Source organism: Eretmochelys imbricata, chromosome 14 (assembly GCF_965152235.1).
Source record: "Eretmochelys imbricata isolate rEreImb1 chromosome 14, rEreImb1.hap1, whole genome shotgun sequence".
Lineage (NCBI taxonomy): Eukaryota > Metazoa > Chordata > Testudines > Cheloniidae > Eretmochelys > Eretmochelys imbricata.
The window spans coordinates 45,476,466-45,487,018 of NC_135585.1; the positions used below are offsets into that span (position 1 = coordinate 45,476,466).

Here is a 10,553-nt window from a genome sequence, read left to right on the forward strand (position 1 = left end):
TATTTCATGATCTGCATTGAGGGTTATAAAGAAAAGGAGGACTTGTGGCACCTTAGAGACTAACCAATTTATTTGAGCATAAGCTTTCCTCAGCTACAGCTCACTTCATCGGATGCATAAAGTGGAAAATACAGTGAGGATGTTTTTATACACACAGATCATGAAAAAATGGGTGATTATCACTACAAAAGGTTTTCTCTCCCCCCACCCCACTCTCCTGCTGGTAATAGCTTATGTAAAGTGATCACTCTCCTTACAATGTGTATGATAATCAAGGTGGGCCATTTGCAGCACAAATCCAGGTTTTCTCCCCCCCCCCCCCAACACCCCTCCCCCCAAAAAAACACTCTCCTGTTGGTAATAGCTTATCTAAAGTGATGATTCTCCTTACAATGTGTATGATAATCGAGGTGGGCCATTTCCAGCACAAATCCAGGGTTTAACAAGAACGTCGTGCGGGGGGGGGGGGGGGGAACAAGGGGAAATAGGTTACCTTGCATAATGACTTAGCCACTCCCAGTCTCTATTCAAGCCTAAGTTAATTGTATTCAAGCCTAAGTTAATTGCAAATGAATTGCAAATTGGATACAATTAATTTAGGCTTGAATAGAGACTGGGAGTGGCTAAGTCATTATGCAAGGTAACCTATTTCCCCTAGTTTTTTCCTCCTCCCCCCCCCCCCCCCCGCAGATGTTCTTGTTAAACCCTGGATTTGTGCTGGAAATGGCCCACCTCGATTATCATACACATTGTAAGGAGAGTCATCACTTTAGATAAGCTATTACCAGCAGGAGAGTGGGGTGGGGGGAGAGAAAACCTTTTATAGTGATAATCACCCATTTTTTCATGGTTTGTGGGTATAAAAACATCTTCTGTATTTTCCACAGTATGCATCCGATGAAGTGAGCTGTAGCTCACGAAAGCTTATGCTCGAATAAATTGGTTAGTCTCTAAGGTGCCACAAGTCCTCCTTTTCTTTTTGCGAATACAGACTAACACGGCTGTTACTCTGAAACCTGTCATTGAGGGGTATGTACATGTAGGGGTGTGTGTGCGCCTTAGGGGAAATGGCGCCCTGGGCAAACTTGTATTTGGTGCCCCCATCTCCCTGAGCCCCCAACCCCTGCACTGTGCCCCCTTCATGCCTAACGCCCCTCCTGCACCCGTGTGGGGAACCTGATCTGGATGCATGGAGCGGCTGGCATTGCTGCTCACTCCTCCACTCAAACACTGCTTCTCCACGCACCCCTAGGGGGCTGTGAGGCGGGGAGCGAAGAGCGACATCAGGGCTCTCTGCATCCAGGTCACTTTTCCCCACCTGGGCTGTGTCAGCACAGGAAAGCAACAGCTCCTGATGCCTCACAGCACAGCCCCCGCTGCCCCCCCCCCCAGCTACGCTACTGCTGGGCACCCCCCTCAGTGCTCCCCTGCCAGCTGGGAGCAGTTTCTGACTCTTCTCGGGCAGCGTGCACCTCTGCGCTGCTGCACAGCACCCCTGGCCCACCTGCGCCCCTGGACAGTCACCCAGGTGGCCCACCCCTAAGGCCGGCCCTGGTTTCCGTGCGCGTGTGTTTGTATCTTCCTCTCCATTGCCGGACGTTAACAGACAGCCTCGCCTTTACACTTAGACTAATTTATTGTTAGCAGAAACACATCGACCTGCTGTCACGGGCTGGATTTTCTTGCCCTAATCAGTACTTCTGTGCACCTCAGTGAGCCAAAATTTGGGTGAAAATCGGTAAACACCAAATAACGCCCTACATGCACACCACAGATATGTACACGGGCCACAGACGCCCCAGGTTCCGCTGTAAGCAGTTTGCCCATCCGCCCCTCCCATCCTCAGGGCATTTGGCCATGTGAGGAGCTCTACAGGGGGCAGTTAGCCCCCCCCTCCGCCAACTGACTTCCCTAATCAAGCCGCCGACTTTCAGAGGCGCAGGCTGAGAGATCATCCTTCCTGATTCCCCCTCGGCACAGTGCCGTGTGAGTTACTGATGGATCCCAGCTTGTCCCTTGCCCAGGATGGGGTTGAGGGAGGGAAGTCTGCTGGTCCCCACTGGGTGACCCTCTTGTCCCCTGAGCAAGGGAGGAAGCCTCTGGTTAACTCAGCCTCTCCCCTGTTACTTTAGGGCGCCACAGGCTGGATATACTAGTCACAGGAGTCATTGACGAAGAGGGGACCAATCAGTACCTCATGATCGCCAAGCTGGATGATGTTAAGATGGCGTACTAGAGCAGCGACACGCGAGAGGTCAGAACCACCCAGGAGTGGGTGGCTCAGGCCGTGGGCTCTGACTATCTCCAGGAAAAGACCCAGAAGTTCTGGAGGTACGAGGAGGGCTCTAAAGGTCAGACCAGATGGTGGATGCAGCTGCACAACCAGACGGGCGGTGAGTGTCTGAGAGGTATTGTTATGAATGGACACAAGAGAGCTGCCCGCTCAGAATCACTCCCATTGGGGGATCGGAGCCTCGCTGCCCACACCAGAGCTGGCTGGAAAAAGGAATTTTCTTCCCACAGAAAATTTGGTATTCCCAGAAGTGTTTTCATTCCCGATCAGAAGGAAAAGTCAGAAATGGGAGGTTTCCCTGGGAAGGAAATTTTTCAGAGATTCCATCTTGGGAGAATCCCTGGCAGAGATCCGGGCAGCCGTGGGATCTTCCCTTTCAATTTTCCCAACACAAAACCAATGTTTTCTGGCAAAATTGCAACTTTCTCACAAAAAATTATAATTGTGCAGATACAGCCTTTTCCAAGGCTAAACGTGAAAGGAACCATTAGGAAAGGGATAGAAAATAAAACCGAAAATACCATAATGCCTCAATATAAATCAGTTGTATGCCCATGCCTAGAATATTGTGTGCAGCTGTGGTCACCCCAACTCAAAAAGCGTAGAATTGAACTGGAAATGCTTCAGAGAAGAGCAACAAAGATGATCAAGGGTATGGAATGGCTTCCAGGTGACTAAAAAGATTAGGGCTGATGAGTTTAGAAAAGGGATGAGTAAGGGGAGATATGATAGAGGTCTATAAAATCATGACGGGAGAAAGTGAATAGAAAAGAGTTCTTTACCTTTTCCCATAATAAAAAACAGGGGTCACCCGATTAAATTAATAGGTAGCAGGTCTAATGCAAACAAGACTAAGTACTTTTTCACACGACACACAGTCAGCCTGTGGAACTCCTTGCCAGGGGATGTTGTGAAAGCAAAAGTATAACTGGGTTGAAAAAAGAACTAGATGAGTTCCTGGAAGATAGGATCCATCAATGGCTAGTAGCCAGGATGGGCAGGGATGCAACCCTATGCTTGGGGCGACCCTAAGCCTTCAACTATCGGAAGCTGGGAGGGGAAGGCAGGGGTGGATCACTCCAAAGTTGCCTTGTTCTGAAAACTTTCCTTGAATCTCTGGTATTGGCTACAATTGGAGACCTTGGTCTTGCCCAGTATGGCACCTCTTATGTTTAAGGCTACGATTTAGTCATGTTTCAGAGTAACAGCCGTGTTAGTCTGTATTCGCAAAAAGAAAAGGAGTACTTGTGGCACCTTAGCGACTAACCAATTTATTTGAGCATGAGCTCTTTTTGCGATTTAGTCATGGGTATTTTTAGTAAAATCGTGGACAGATCACGGGCAGTAAACAAAAATTCATGGCCCGTGACTTGTCCATGACTTACACTATAAATACCCCTGACTAAATCTTGGGGCGGAAGGGTGCTGCTGGTGGGGGGGATGGAGCCAGCAGCACGGGCTGCTGGGGGCCACTGAGCAGCTGCTGCTCCAGCCATTCCCAGGACCGCTGCGGCTGGTCCCGGGGCTGCCCGAGCAGCTGGCTGCAGAGCCACTCCAGCAGCGGCCGGTGTGGCTGTCCCTGGGGCCCCAGACCCAGCTGCTTGGGCGGCCCTGGGGTCAGCCACACTGGCCACTGTAGAAGTCACAGAAGTTGCGGAAAGTCACGGATTCCATGACTTTCCGTGGCAGACACGGAGCCCTATGCTCACTATTGGAGAGACGCCAGGAGCTGAGTAACTGTCCGGCAGGATTCCAACACTTCAGTCCTTCTCATGGTTCTGCTCTGAACCCTCCTGCTTCTCAGCGTCCTCTGGAACTGGTCGCTCGCTCAGCACCAGTCAGAGATGGCCGGTGTCACTGACCCCACCCCACCCTATGGACACGTTTCCCAGATCTCAGTGCCCAGTCTGAGCTCTCTCCCTCCCCCGCCTCCAGGGTTTCACTCCGAGCAGGTTCCCGTGGGCTGCGCTCTGAGCGGCCAGGCCCTCGTGGATCCCCGAGGTTCCAGTACGCCTACGATGGGAGGGACTTCATCAGCTTTGACGACCAGACGGGGACGTGGGTCGCGGCCGAGCAGCCGGCCTTCCCTCAGAAGCAGAGCTGGGAGACGGGCAAGACGTGGACTCAGTACGTCCGGTGGTACCTGAAACGAGTGTCTGGACACCCTGCAGAGCCCGGTGCAGCAGGGGAGTGGGGTCCTGCGGCAGCAGGGTGAGTGAGCCTGCAAGGAGCTAGCATGGGGTGCGGGAGGGGCACAGTCACACCAATGGGACTTAGGTACAGAGGTGCCGACTTCCCAATGCTCCAGGGGATGCTCGACCCCCACTCTGCCCCAGGCCCTCCCCCCACTCCACCGCTTCCTGCCCCACCTCTTCCCACACCCGCTCCGCCCCCCACTCCAACCCCTCTGCCTCTCCCCACCCTGTTCCGCCCCCTTCCCCCTCGTGTGCCGCCCCCTCCCCCTCCCCCTGTGAGCCTCCTGCATGACACAGAACAGCTGACTGTGGCGGGCCGATGGTGTTGCGGGGGAGGGGAGGCGCTGATCGGGAGGGCTGCTGGTGCGTGCTGAGCACCCACCATGTTTTTTCCTGTCGGTGCTCCAGCCCCGGAGCACCCACGGAGCCGACGCCTATGCTTGGGTATCTCCGGACAGGGTGGTGTGGCTGGGCAGAGGGACTGTGATGAAGCACGCCTGTGTTCTATTCCAGCTCTGTCCCTGGCCTGCTGGGTCACCCTGGGCCAGTCACAACCCCTCTCTGTGCCTCAGTTTCCTCATCTGTACAATGGGGATAATGAAGCTGACCGTTTTTTGTAAAGTGCATGGAGATGGAGCAATGGCGAGCTTGTCGAGAACTGCGGGTTGTTCTCAATTGTTACCAGTGCAGACAGATTATTAGCTGGTGCTAGCAGTTCTGGCTGCCTGGGTGTCTCCATTCTGCAAGCCCTTTCCTGTTCGCTTCCAGCTCCCTCCAACGTCTCCTTTTTGGGCTGAACCGTTTCAGCCCTGGGTTGTGAGTTGATTAATTTTGGCAAGTTTGAGCCGGAAAAGGCCCAGCCGTCTGTGCGTGTGAAGGCAGCAGACTGGGAATGGGGAGGGGGGATGCATTTTGTCATTCGACAAAGAAAAAACACTTGCCTTGAGCTTCTTTTGCCCAGTGCTAGCACCTCCTCAGTCGAGGGCAGAGGCGTGGAAAGGGCCAGGGACTCAGGGCAGTGTGGCAGCGGGATTGAAGTGCCCGAGGATGCAGAGAGGGGCCTGCTGGGATTTCCAAAGGGAGGCGCCTGACTCCCTGTGAAATCACCGGGGTTAGGCACCGAGGGGGGTTGGAAATCCAACTGGCCCTTAGCCCCCTAAATCACACATGCATGTTTGGAGGGTCCAGTGAAAACCTGCCTGGATATAGCTGGGTTACAGTGCAGGAGCATACGCAGTGAAGGAGACCTGGGCCCAGGCTTCTGCTGGTAACTACCTAGTTCAGCTACACCAATATGAGAAAGGATTAGACAGAGGGGATTGACACCAGATTAACTAACTCCATTTACAAATCAGTGTAAATGGGTGCAGACCAGGTCTCTCTCACATGTGAGTACTACTCAAATTCAAACTGGAACAGGTGCAGAGAAGGGCTACTAGGATGATCTGAGGAATGGAGAGCTCTATCTTATGAGAGGAGACTCAAAGAGGTTGGCTTGTTTAGCCTAATCAAGGAGCGTATGATGGGTCCACCTACGATGGTGTGTGGCCCATTGGCGACTGCCAGTAGCAAAAATCCCCAATGACCAGAGACAGGACATTAGATGGGGAGGGCTATGAGTTGCTACAGAGAATTCTTTCCCAGGTATCTGGCTGGTGGGTCTCACCCACATACTCAGGGTCTAATTGATCACCAGATTTGAGGTCAGGAAGGAATTTTCCGCCAGCTCAGACTGGCAGAGACCTTGGGGGGTGGGGTTGTTGCCTTCCTCTGCAGCATGGGGCATGAGACGCTGCTGCTTTAAACTAGTGTCAATGGTGAATTCTCTGTAACTTGAAATCTTTAAATCATGATTTGAGGACTCCAGTCGCTCAGGCAGAGGTTAGGGATCTGTTGCAGGAGCAGGTGGGTGAGGTTCTGTGGCCTGCAATGTGCAGGAGGTCCGACTAGATGACCACAATGGTCTCTTCTGGCCTTAGTCTATCAGACACGCTGCAGGGCCTTTACCTGTTCTGTTACATGGTCCCAGCCCCTGGCGTCTGGCTAACGCGCTGTGTCTCCTCCCAGTGCCCCCCAAGGTCTCAGTTTCCCGCAGAGATGCCCCCAACGGCTCCATCATCCTCTCCTGCCACACCAGGGGTTCTTACCCACGTCCCATCCACATCTCCTGAATGCGGAATGGAAAAGACATCCTGGTGGAGAAAGATTCCAGCGGGATCCTGCCCAATGCTGACGGCACCTACTACATGCAGTCGTCTCTTGAGATCTCCCTGCAGGAGGAGGACAGGCACCGCTATGCCTGCCGGGTAGAGCACAGCAGCCTGGCAGAGCCTGCGCTTGTCTGGGGTAAGGGTGGGGCGAATGGCGGGGGGCGGGGGCACAGCCCTCTTGGAGTTTCAGAGATGGGGTGAGCCCCTGTAGCAGAAGGGTCAATATCCCTGCCCATCATTAGTGTGAACTCTTCTAGTCTGGGGATTTGTATGATCCACAGAAATGGCCGATCCCTCAGAGAATCTGATTTTCTGGCCGTGGTGGCATCCAGTGACGGTGAGTTCCACAGGCTGATGTTATTACAAGTGAAAGGCCCAGCTACTGTGTGGTGTGTATGGCTGGCAGTGCCCGGCAGAGTGCTTGGTCTTGTGCCCCATCCCTGTCCACCTCCTGCCTCAGACTTTCCTCTCCTCTGGAGGCCAGGTCTCTGCATAGGCCCTTGGGGAGAGGTTCAAGGCAAAGGCCTGTGGCTGACCCAGGAGGATGGCCCAGTGGGTGCTCCCCTCGCTGACCTGAGTCCTTCTCCGTCCCACAGCCCCTGGGAAGAAGGGCCCCCTGCCCCTCTGGGTCCTGGCCTCCATCACCCTGGCTGCGCTGGTTCTGGCTGGAGCTGTAGGAGCAAGCGTTACCCTGTGGAGGAGAAAATCAGCAGGTAACAGCTGGTCCCTGTGAAGCTGGGATGTATGCCGGGGGGAGGGCTCGGGAATGGGGTGGCCCAGCCAGCCAAGGGTGAATGGGTCCTCCCACCCCCAAGGAGAGGTGGGGCAGTGCTGATCACAGTAGCCTGGTCCTGCTGGGGGCAGAGTGGGCTCTGTTGTTGACTGGGCATCTTATTGTGGGGGGGTCACTGGGTAGGGCTGGCCTCGGCGAGGTGCAGTCGGGTCACTGGGAGCCTTGTGTCTGGGGAAGGGAGAGTCGGGGTCACCATGGGGGAGGGGTTACCCTGTTCCCCTGCACTGATCCTCATTCTCTGCTTGTGTTTCAGGCCCATGGAGACCCAGCTACGCTCTGGCAGCCAGTGAGTAAATCTGGGGTACGGGGCCCAGATGCTCCAGTGCATCATAGGGGGAGGGGAGTAGTGACTGGAGATGAGCACCGATTGCTGTTTACTCTAGGCCTGACAATTCCTGGGCCTGTTGAAATCTGTGGGGCTGTCCCCAGCCATCACCCTTCCCCGGCTCCCCGGGAATCTCTGACAGACGCGCTGCCTTCGCTCAAAACCCGGGGAACCCCAAAGAGCGGAAACAGCATCCAAAGGTCACCCCCCAGAGCAAACCTTGGCCAGCATCCCAGCACGCACTGGGAGCCCCTTAGCATGACTCTGGGGACAGGAGTGCAGGCCTGTACCTGGAGCCCCGGGAGATGGTGCGTAGGGTTGTTATGCTCTCTCCTGGAGGCCTGCCCATTGTCAGGATCAGGGGTTTCTGTGCAGAGCTTAGTTTGGGGTCCATGAGGGGGCATGGCGGGGGGAAACCCACAGCTGAATTCCCATCCTCCTTCCCTAGCTGGGGTTCCCAACAGGTAAAGCCACCTCTAAACAAGTGTTTTCTCTCTCTGTACCGCAGCAAAAATTGGAGAAGTTTCTGCTTCCAGGTCTTCATCGGGAACAGACATCCAGAGCATGGGAGCCCGGAGCTATGTTCAGAGTGGCCCTGGCCATTCAGTGAGGAATTATGGGATGCCACCTCCATCTGTGAGGCAAATGGGCCTGCTTGAAAAAACTGAATGCAAAAATTGTGGTTTGTAGGAAGAAGACCCTTTGCTCTCATCGAGCTCCAGTCTGAGATGCCACCAGCTTTTCTGACACACAAAAATTTGCTCCAAACTGAGCCACTGAGCCTCCAGATATCAGACGGTGGTTTGTTAGCGTCTCTGTATGGAGCAGGACTTGCAGAAAGATGAGGATCTATCCCTCTCTGGCTGTGGCTGAGGGGATGTGGAATGGGTTTTTCCCTATTTCTTTTCCAGTTCCAACTTTTTGCTGGCTTTTCATTTTTAAGAAATGATTTCTGGGGACTGACACACGACCTCCAATGTCTCAGATACCTACAGACCTGTGGACTGTGTGGATTTTTGGGTAACAAAGCGCGATGATATGGGTTCCCCTATCACAGTAGTGCTACCTCTCCCTTTCCTCATGCTCTGGTCCAGGGGCAGCGCGTTATGACAGACGGGGGCATTCCTGTCACCATTTGCTACGAGTGTGACATTTCTATTTTAAATTTGGACACAAATAAAGTACCTTTGTGATTGGAAAACGCGTTCTACAGCATTAAACCTCGGGGCAAGTGTAGTAACTTCTTGCTTAACGTTGTAGTTATGTTCCTGAAAAATGCGACTGTAAGCGAAATGATGTTAAGCGAATCCAGTTTCCCCATAAGAATGAATGTAAATGGGGGGGGGAGGTGAGGTTCCAGGGAAATTATTTTCACCAGACAAAAGACTGTACACACACACACACTATAAGTTTTAAACAAACAATTTAATACTGTTCAGAGCTACGATGGTTGTGAAGCTTGGTTGAGGTGGTGAAGTTAGAGGAGGAAGGGATATTTCCCAGGGAATGCCTTACTGCTAAATGATGAACTAACACTCGGCTGAGCCCTCAAGGGTTAACACATTGCTGTTAACGTAGCCTCACACGCTACAAGGCAGCACCAATGGAAGGAAGGGAGACAGCATGGCAGGACACACACCGTGTGTGTGTGAGAGAGATGCACTTTGCCCCTTTAAGTACTCTGACCCCACTCTAAGTACATTGCCTTTTTAAGGAGATAGGCAAGTTGAGATGGGAGCTGCAGCCAGGAAGCTCCCTCCATCCTGAGCCCTGTCGTGTCTCCCCCACCACCACACCCCCATTCTATGGAGATGGGGTAAGTGGGGTGCAGGGGGACACCCTGACATTAGTCCCCCTCCCCTCCCTCAGCACAGCAAGCAGGAGGCTCTGGGGAGCAGCTCCAAGGCAGAGGGCAGGAGCAGCATATGGCAGTGGGAGGAGGGACAGCTGAACTGCTAGCAATTGATAGCCTGCTGGGCGGCTGCCACACTGGGAACTTAGGGGAGCAGGGAGCTGATAGGGGGGCTGCCGGTCCACCCTGGTTCCAAGCCCCCACCAGCTAGCTGCAACGGGCTGCTCTTCCTGCAAGCAGTGGACAAAGCAGGTGGCTGCCAAAGGACGTTATAAGGGAGCATTGCACAACTTTAAACGAGCATGTTCTCTAATTGATCAGCAAGGTAACAACATAACATTAACAATCTGCTTTACAAGGCTGCTTGCTGGATCTGGCAGGAAATGAAACTTACCCTGTTACACTGTCTGCAAAAAGCCATGGCTGCAGCCGTGAATCCTTTGAAGAGCCTCGGAGAGGAAGCTACTTGCTCCATCTGTCTGAGGTTTTTTTTTAAGGATCCCGTGTTTTTAGATTGCGGGCACAGTTTCTGCCAAGCCTGCATCACTGAGTTCTGGGAGTGACCGAATACAGACATCTCCTGCCCTCAGTGCAGCGAGACCTTTCCCCAGAGGACCCTAAGGCGGGACAGACAACTGGGGAACTTTGTAGAAATAGCCAAGCAGCTGAATGTCCCAGCAGCAGCAGGAGGAGATTTGTGCAATGTGCACCAGGAGCCTTTCAAACTCTTCTGTAACCAGGACCAAATGCTCATCTGTGTGATCTGCAGGGAGTCCCAGGCTCACCGCGCTCACAGGGTGGTCCCTATAGAGGAGGCTGCCCAGGAGCGTAAGGTAGGCCACAGCTGGGCACGACTTTAAGTGAGGAGTTAGTGTGTATGTAAAC

At 53.4% G+C, this 10,553-nt stretch overlaps 1 pseudogene across 1 annotated transcript; it reads left to right on the top strand.

Annotated features, from left to right (window-relative positions):
• The first annotated feature begins 1,761 nt into the window (after positions 1–1,761).
• Positions 1,762–8,979, top strand: LOC144274883 (major histocompatibility complex class I-related protein 1-like; annotated as a pseudogene). The gene is made up of 7 exons (XR_013347970.1): positions 1,762–1,810; positions 2,133–2,393; positions 4,229–4,504; positions 6,556–6,834; positions 7,295–7,411; positions 7,745–7,777; positions 8,325–8,979. The product of XR_013347970.1 is annotated as a major histocompatibility complex class I-related protein 1-like (transcript).
• The last annotated feature ends 1,574 nt before the right edge of the window (positions 8,980–10,553 follow it).